This window comes from Phoenix dactylifera, unplaced genomic scaffold (genome assembly GCF_009389715.1).
Source record: "Phoenix dactylifera cultivar Barhee BC4 unplaced genomic scaffold, palm_55x_up_171113_PBpolish2nd_filt_p 001889F, whole genome shotgun sequence".
Taxonomy (NCBI): domain Eukaryota; kingdom Viridiplantae; phylum Streptophyta; class Magnoliopsida; order Arecales; family Arecaceae; genus Phoenix; species Phoenix dactylifera.
In genome coordinates this window covers 31,006-40,756 of record NW_024069178.1, presented here as the reverse complement: position 1 = coordinate 40,756, position 9,751 = coordinate 31,006, and the positions used below count along the sequence as shown (strand labels likewise).

The window sequence follows — 9,751 nt, the reverse complement described above, 5'->3', positions numbered from 1 at the left end:
TGTTCCTTGGTTCTTCTCACCCTCCTCCCCCCTTCTCTTTGCCGATAGCTTCTTCATATAGACCCTCTCACCGGTGATGGATCCCCTGGGAGTACGCTGATGCATAAAATAAAACTGTTCTTTCAAGTATAGGAGAGTCATACAAGTAATATAACTCGGAAGTCCGAGGTCGAATCCTCAGGGAACGATCTATGGATTATTAGCGTAACTTTTAGATGTAATTTTTTTTAGTTGATTTATAGAAATGAAAAGCAAAGAATAATATGTGATTAAACAACGTTCAAGAATATAGAGATGGCTAGGGATCCGGAATCCTCCTTGACAATATTACTTTCAATAAATAAACTCGGCGATTCTTGATTAAGGATTAATATGATAAAATAGTTCTAATCATGAAGTATACAATCTGAAAACATGAATTAAACATCCAAGTATTTATCGTACCGGTTACGTCTACGACAAATCAAGCATCGAAATAATTCATGCATCAATATATATAAACCATGCAAGATCTATCAAATAAATAAATATGCAAGAACCCAAAACATACAAATGGATATAAAACAATTAGATTTAAAGTTCAGAGTGTACTTGATGAAAGCAACATGACAAGGATTCATCCATCACCCTTTGCTAAAGGATTTAGCAAGACATTACAAACATCAACATCCCTCCCTTTTCTCTCTCTCTATTTTTTTTTTCTTCTTTTTATTTTCGAAAACAGGGCATCCCCTGTTTCCCTTTCTCTCTTTTTTTTTCGTTTGAAACCAAGGGGCCGGCTCCTCTGTTTTCGTCGATGAGAGCTCCCCCGTTCTTCCTCCGATCCGAGCCTTTTATAATCTCTCCCTCCAAGGATCTTCGGAATGCGCTGGAGATCAATGCTTTAGAGGCAAACGGCTGGATCTTGGGCGCGTGAGGCTGAAGCGTTGGAGGAGCTGATCTCGGCCGGATCCGGTGCCTAGAACGGACGCGATGGAGGAGGCGGACGGCTGGGAGGTGATCTTGGCTGCTGCGGCGCTTCATGGGATCGGGGCTGATCGCGGACTGCTGGGAGGTTGCCGAGATGCGGATTGAACGGCTGGGAGGTGCTGATCGCGGACGCGGACGGATGCCGGAGGTGATCGTGGACCGCTGTGGAGGAGGCGGATGCTTGGGAGAAGAGGATCGGACGCCGTGGATGGGGCTAGGGCGCTGGATACGGGAGCTAGGATCATGGAAGAATCAGTGGAGGAGGCGGATGGCTGCGTGGGAGATGATCGCGGGATGATAGGCTGCACACGAATGCTGGGAGGATTTTGGAAAGTTGGATGTGGGAGATGCGTGACACGGTGGAGACGGGATGCTGGGGGGTTGATTCCTAATCCGGAAATTGAAGGATAAAAGTGGAAGGGAGTTGTAGCACGCCTAATCTGAAAGCTGGGATGATGAAGAATAGATGGATGTGTGGGATGGTAGGCATGCTACTATGAGCTGCACGGACCGTTGGATCCTCCCGGATAATGAATCTAACTCCTTTGGTTGCTGTTCCATTAGACTAGATTTGGTCTGCTGATGCTCCTTCTGGTATGCAAATGGGGCTGACCCTATGTGCTCAGCTATTGACCTGCGGCGATGCATCTTTATAGACCCAATGCGCATTTAAACTCTGATCTGTACCAAATAAAAAATATGAAATTAATGCAGCTCTTTTATCATTATTTGTTGGAAATAATATTAATTTAAGCTGCATGTAGATCGCACTTTTGTGCTCTCATCACACCCCCCAACTAGCTTATTGCTAGTCTCTAGCAATTAACGAGCAAATAATAATATGAGAGTACAAAAAGTATTGGTCAATCTTTTGACTTTTTATTAAAGTTAAAGACATAAAACTAAGATATGTACCCACTTACGTAGGGCATCACGATTGCACTTAGCACGTGCAACAAGCCGTTAAACCCCTAGGTTACCCTAGTGGACGAGTGTTGTCTCGTGAGGGTTTGCAGTGATGTTACCCACAAACATCATTCATAAAATGATATATAATGAAATTTAAGTTAATGCACACGTGATATATATTTTTCTCAAGCATGGCAACTATCAAAGCAAGGGTAATACTAAAGTGTAGTATGCATAAACAGATGACTTTCTTAGAGCACTAATACCTCCACCACAACATGGTACCGCTTGACTTTTAGGTGTACTACTCAAGTTCACAGGTGTTTATTACAGTTTATTGGAGCCTGATCCATCAAATTTTTAGAATATCTCATGTTGTCTAAATTTTGTCAAGAATGGTTCGCATATAAAGAAGGAGCTATCAAGCCTAGCTAAATATCCAAAGTACACAGAGTTCCAAATTAATGGAGTCAAACCAGCCATTACCACATGTCACTGGGTTCAGTCCAACCAATCTTATTCACGCTTATTTTTATTTTTAAACAAATATGATGATTACAATAGTCCAACCCCCTTAGGCTCTAGTAAGGTACATGTAGCGAGTTTTCGGCCAATGGCTCCTGATCCAGTTGGCTCAAGGCATTAGGTGAAACACCCCTCAGACTTAATTACTCGAACCAGACTACGCCACGAGGTCAGACTTGTCATCTTTTTTTTTTTTCTTCAAATGGATATAAAAAGAGTAGGTAAACTGAACCATATAATGTGACTGCATCGTGACTATAGGTCAACCAAGATCGGAACATAAGGCACTTAGATGATCTAGCCGGGATATTCAACCTCGATCTTTATGTGAAAACCAAATCAAGAACCTTATAGTACGGACAAGGATACTCGTACTTCTTTTACAGATATAGCTTAATAAAAAATGCATTAAACAAATGTGAACTCCTGAGGCCTTCCTATAATCATTAAATACGTGTGCGGGGATCTAATAATAGGTCTCTAATCAGTCATAGTACGCATATATTCCTTGCCTTAATAGTTGCACAAACTCAATATGAAAATACATGTGCATTTGCTAAAAAGAATGCAAAAACAATTTTTTTTTTTTTTGCAAAATAGTTCCCTCCCCCCAACTTAAACATTGCATTGTCCTCAATGTAATAGATACAAGAAAATTATAATGAAAGACAGTAGAGAAAATAACATTGGAGAGAAGAGGAATACCTTGAGCTGTTGATATCCAGAAAATGAAACCTACAAAACTAGAAAAATAATCCTAACTAATATACACATACCTTTGCCTTCATGTTCAGTCATAAGAAGGCTCCCCCAAGAAAAAGGAGTCTTCTTCATCTGCAAAATTCTCAAGAAAAGGTTTAAGTCTGTGTCCATTTACCTTAAAAATTCTACAATCCCGTGGATTCTCAATCTCAACCGCCCCATGTGGAAAAATAGTTTTTATAATGTAAGGACCTGTCCATCTCGATCGCAACTTACCAGGAAACAGATGTAAGCGGGAATCATATAAAAGAACTTTTTGCAAAGGTTCAAATTTTTTTTTTAAAATTGATTTATCATGTAAGATCTTCAATCGTTCTTTGCAAATTTTAGCATTGTCATAAGCATCTCTGCGAATCTCATTAAGCTCGTTTAATTGCAATTTTCTAGCTAGACCGGCATCTTGTAAATCAAAATTCAATTTTCTAATTGCCCAATACGATTTATGTTCTATTTCTACGGACAAATGACACGCTTTTCCGTAGACTAGCCGGTAGGGAGACATGCCAAGATTGGTTTTGTATGCAGTACGATAAGCCCATAATGCATCTGATAGTTTCAAGGACCAATCTTTCCGTGATGGGTTCACCGTTTTCTCTAAAATACGTTTGATCTCTCGATTGGCTAACTCTACCTGGCCACTGGTTTGCGGATGATATGGGGTAGCAATTCTATGGGTGACACCATATTTTTTCAATAAGGTTTCGAAAGGCTTATTACAAAAGTGTTTTCCACCGTCACTAATTATGATTTTAGGCATCCCAAATCGTGAAAAAATATTTTCTTTTAAAAACTTCAGGACAGGTTTGTGATCATTGGTCTTACAAGCAACAGCTTCTACCCATTTGGACACATATTCGACACCGACTAAAATGTACTCATATCCAAAAGATGGTGGGAATGGGCCCATAAAATCGATGCCCCAACAATCGAAAATTTCGATAATAGTAATGGGTTGAAGATGCATCATTTGCCTACGAGTTAGACTTCCAATACGTTGACATGGATCACATGTTCTGCAGAACTCGTGGGCATCTTTGAACATAGTAGGCCAATAGAAACCACATAGCAAGACCTTTGCAACAGTTTTCTTAGAGGCAAAGTGTCCACCACAAGCATCAGTATGGCAGAAAGAGAGTACGTTTTGTATATCATGATCCGGTATGCATCGTCTAAAGATTTGATCATTGCAATATTTAAATAAATAGGGTTCGTCATAGTAATAATTCTTTACTTCGCGCAAGAAAATTTTTCTATCTGTCGACCCCCAATGCTCCGGCATCCGGCTTGTAACAAGAAAATTTACAATATCTGCATACCATGGTATACTAGAAAGTGCAAACAACTGCTCTTCAGGGAATGAGTCCTTGAAGGAAAATTGTGGTACTGAATCATGAAAAACTAATCGTGATAAATGGTCAGCAACCACATTCTCTACTCCTTTTTTATCTTTGATAGTGATGTCAAATTCTTGGAGTAGAAGTATCCATCGTATTAAGCGTGGTTTGGCCTCTTTCTTATCCAACAAATATTTTAGTGCCGCATGGTCCGTGAAGATAACAATAGGAGCACCAAGGATATAAGAGCGAAATTTATCTAAGGCAAATACTACTGCAAGCAATTCCTTCTCGGTGGTAGTGTAATTCATTTGAGCATCGTTTAAGGTTTTGCTTGCATAGTAAATGACATATGGCTTATTATCCTTGCGTTGTCCTAAGACAGCTCCTATTGCATAGTCGCTAGCGTCGCACATAATCTCAAAAGGTAATGACCAATCAGGTGGTCGAACGATGGGTGCAGTGCTAAGCATAGACTTTAACTTCTCGAATGCATCTTGGCAAGTTTCAGTCCAATTGAACGGTGTATCAATGGATAGGAGATTACATAATGGTCGAGATATGACACTAAAGTCCTTGATGAATCTCCTATAAAATCCGGCGTGACCCAAAAATGATCTAACATCTCTAACCGTCTTGGGTGCAGGTAGCTTAGCAATTAAATCAGTCTTAGCTCTATCTACTTCCATGCCCTTCGATGAAACAATATGTCCTAAGACAATTCCCTTTGGCACCATGAAGTGGCATTTCTCCCAATTCAGTATCAAATTCTTTTCCATACATCGAGCTAAGACAGTTTGTAAATGTGACAAGCATTTATCAAATGTGTCGCCAAAAACGGAGAAGTCGTCCATAAACACTTCCAAAAATTTTTCGTTCATGTCTTCAAAGATGCTGAGCATGCATCTTTGGAATGTTGCAGGTGCATTACACAACCCGAATGGCATTCGTCGGAAAGCAAATGTGCCAAAAGGACAAGTGAAGGTAGTCTTCTCTTGATCTTCTGGTGAAATCTCAATTTGATAATACCCCGAATAGCCATCGAGAAAACAATAGAAATCATGCCCTGCAACTCTCTCCAACACTTGGTCTAGGAAGGGTAGAGGAAAGTGATCCTTTCGTGTGACCAAATTCAGCTTTCGGTAGTCAACACACATGCGCCAACTCGTCGGGACACGAGTTGGAACTAGTTCACCTTGTTCATTTTCTACTACCGTCAAACCCGATTTCTTAGGAACGACTTGAGTAGGGCTTACCCACTTGCTGTCGGAAATTGGGTAAATAATACCCACGTCAAGCAACTTGAGGACTTCTGCCTTAACCACATCTCTCATTGTAGGATTTAACCTTCGTTGCATTTGCCTTGTGGTTTTGGCATTGTCCTCCAAATATATCCGGTGCGTGCAAATTAAGGGGCTAATTCCCTTCAAATCGGCAATAGAACACCCTAAGGCTCCTTTATAATTCTTTAAAACATCAATTAATTTTCCTTCTTGGGTATGATCAAGTCCAGACGAGATGATTACAGAAAAAGTATCTTCGGGTCCAAGAAAAGCATACTTAAGTTCCTTTGGTAAGGATTTCAATTCGAGCTTGGGTGCTTGCTCATGGGATGGTACTATTTTCACCTCTCGAGGCGACAATCTCTCAAATTCTCCTTCTTTTGGTCTCCACCCATTGACCATCTTGATATCCAGATTATCCACAATAGGTGTGACTGACAAATCATCATCATTGGTTCCATTAGGACACCAATCAATTAAGCTATCATTGAATGGGTCGTTAATTGCTTTAGCTAACAAATAATCTTCTGCGATGGTTTCAACCCAATCAACCTCCTTACTCTCTTCGGGATCATTGGGTTGTTTGCACACATTAAAAATGTTCAATTCTAAGGTCATGTTACCAAAAGAAAGCTTCATGACGCCATTCCTACAATTAATCAATGCATTAGAAGTTGCAAGAAATGGACGTCCTAAAATGACCAGAATCTGAGACTGTGAGTTCGAAGCCGGATGTGTGTCCAATACAATAAAATCGACAGGAAAGTAGAACTTGTCTACTTGGACTAATACATCCTCGATAATCCCCCTTGGAATTTTAACTGACCTGTCAGCTAATTGCAAAGTGACGGAGGTTGGCTTCAACTCACCTAAACCAAGTTGCTCATATACAGAATATGGCAACAAATTCACACTCGCCCCTAAATCTAACAATGCTCGCTCTATCCTAAAGTCACCTATGATGCATGAGATGGTTGGGCAACCTGGATCTTTATATTTAGGGAGAATGTTGTGCTGCAAAATAGCACTCACATTTTCAGTTAAAAATGCCTTCTTCTTAACATTTAATCGGCGTTTGACAGTACACAAGTCCTTCAAAAATTTGGCATATGAGGGTACTTGTTTGATTGCATCAAGAAGAGGTATGTTGATCTTTACTTGTTTAAAAAGTTCAAGAATTTCAGAATTAGGTTCGAGCTTTTGCAACGGCTTTAACCGTTGTGGAAAAGGTGGAGGAAAAGGACATTCAACTTTCTTAGTAGAAGTTGGGACCTCAACTTCTTCTTTGTCCCTTTCATCAACTTTGGGAGCATCAGAATTAGAAGTGACCTGCGGTCTCAATGGGACGGTTTGATCAATGACTTTTCCATTACGCAAAGTCATGATGCTTTTTGCATGTTCTGTATGCGAACTAGAGGGAGCCGTATTATTACTACCGTGCACTTGTGGGTTAGGTTGGGGTTGAGCTGGAAGCTTACCCTTCTCTTGGGTACTTAGGACGGTAGTCAACATTGACAATTGGTTCCTTATGTCTTCAAAATTTCGAGTATTTTGAGCATTGATATTAGCTTGACCTTGTAGAAAAGTTTGTATGGATTGCAAAGTATCCTCGATATTTGGCTTTTGAGAAGGTGATGGTGCATAAGGAGGATGTGCAGGTGGAGGAGCTGAATGGTGTGACTGTTGAGGATGATCGTTTCTCCACCTAAAGTTTGGATGATTCTTCCAACCAGGGTTATAGGTATTCGATGGATCGTTATAAGGCTTTTGGTAGGAGTTCATAGCATTTGCTTGATGGGTGCAAGACTTCTTTGAATGCCGGTATGGTGGGACAATCTGTAGTAGTATGACCCGACATATTGCAGATACCACAACACTCGTTTCTAAGCTCTATAGTCTTGACAGGCTCAACCTTCCTAAGCTCAATTTCTTCTACCTTCCTAGTGAGGGCTGCCATTTTAGCATGAAGATCATCCTCAGTTCTGAGGTTGTAAAGGCCTCCCTGTACAGAGCTAGTAAGCTTAGGCAAAGACTTGTTGTTTCTATCTCCGTTATCCCAAAGTTGGGCAGTCTCAGCAAGGGAATCCAAATATTCCCATGCTTCATCAGGGTGTTTTTCTAAAAAATCTACCATTGCACATGGTCTCTACAAACTGTTTCAACTGTGGAGATAAACCTTCATAAAAGAAGCTAATGGTTCTCCAAGTTTCGAACCCGTGATGAGGGCATGAGAGAAGAAGGTCTTTAAATCTTTCCCAACATTCATAAAATGTTTCATTATCTTTTTGTTGGAAATTGCTAATATGTCTTTTTAAAAAGTTGGTCCTTTGTTTGGGGAAGAACTTCTTTAAAAATTCTCTCTGCATATCTTGCCAATTTCTTATTGATCTAGGTCGCAAAGAGTTTAGCCATGTTTTGGCCTTATCCTTTAGAGAGAAAGGAAACAATGTCAACTTGAGGACATCCTCGTGACATTTGGCACTCTAAATGTAATGCTCAATTCTTCAAAATTCTTTAAATGAAGATACGGACTCTCGGACTCTAACCCATGAAACTTGGGCAGCAATTGGATTACCCCTGGTTTGATGTCAAAATGTCCTACATTATCAGGAAAAATTATGCATGAAGGCTGACTAGTCCTAGCCGGTTGTAGGTATTGTCTTAGAGTCATAACATGGGGTTCTCGTTCTCGATTGTGGTGACTCCCCGCATCTTCATTTAGATCAGCCATCTCACAAGGTGTGAGATATTGAGAAGGAATTTCAGGGGTATGTCCTAAGGGATGATCTAAAGTTGTACGACTTAATCGACCAGTGTCGTCCCTATTCCACTTTAGCATGCAAAATATTTCCCTCTCTTTTTTTTTTCTTTTTTTTGAAAAAAAATAAAAGAAAATAAAAAATAAATATAAGTACCAACTAAAGTTACCCTAAAATGATATCCTAAAACAAAAATTTTATTCACAATCAAACATGCAACAAAACATTACACATCAATTTCTAATATTTTTCTTAAATTTCTAGACAGCTCCTAACTGGTTTGAAGAGGACACCTAAGCCTCCAATCCGGTCTAATGAACCGAGTTGACCAGGTAAGCTCCCAGGTAAGTGGAGGGGTCACGATGCGTTCGCAAAGGTCCCACTTAAAACCCACTTGCCTCGAACAGATGAACTGTTTCCCTTATAGGGACAAAGCTTGCCTAGACATCAACTAAGCCACAGAGCGAAATTGGTGCAACTTTCGGTGGTCTTCGTCCTATTGAGCTCGAATGTCCTTAGGGGCCAACGTCTAGTTGATTTTAGTTAAGCTTAGGATATTTATGCACTGGGGTGATTTTTGGGCTAAGGACGAGTGATGAAATCCCGACCTTATCTTTTTAAATGGGTTCAGCCCTTAGAATATTTTATGCTGATGCCTTATACTATATGCAACAATCAAGAGATTTTTTTTTTGAATGTTTTATGACATGACATTAAATTTCATTGAATAGGTGATCAAGCAAATTAATTATTTTTTTTTAAATTTTATGAGTTGACGTTTGAAATTTGAATTCTGAAATTTGAAATTTGAAATTTAAAATTTTAGGTTTTTTTTTTTTTAGTTTTGAATAATCACCCTTGATCTTTTCTTAAAGTTTTTTTTTCCTTAAATTTTCAATTAGCAACAAGGGCTAATGAGATATGATAACGATAAAATTCTGATTCTAAAAAATATAAATGCAGAAAATTTAAAGTAGAAAGCAGCAAGGTTTCGTATTAATCTGATGGTCTTAAAAATGTCAGAATGTCAATCAGACCGTTCAGATTATCTAACAATGCGTCTTGCACTAGCTGACCAAATTTGAGTCAAATCAGACGGCTAATTTCTATGATATCAGAGTTTGATGCAAACTGTGCAGGGAATTAAAAATAGTAGTAAAGATGCCAATTTTTTTTTTTTTCAAAAGAAAAATACTAACTACTAAGGTAA

General features: G+C 39.4%; 1 non-coding gene across 1 annotated transcript; it reads left to right on the top strand.

The window, feature by feature from the left end:
• Positions 1–7,993: 7,993 nt before the first annotated feature.
• Positions 7,994–8,103, top strand: LOC120109185. Its single transcript, XR_005510190.1, has one exon. It is a non-coding gene; the product is annotated as a small nucleolar RNA R71 (small nucleolar RNA).
• The last annotated feature ends 1,648 nt before the right edge of the window (positions 8,104–9,751 follow it).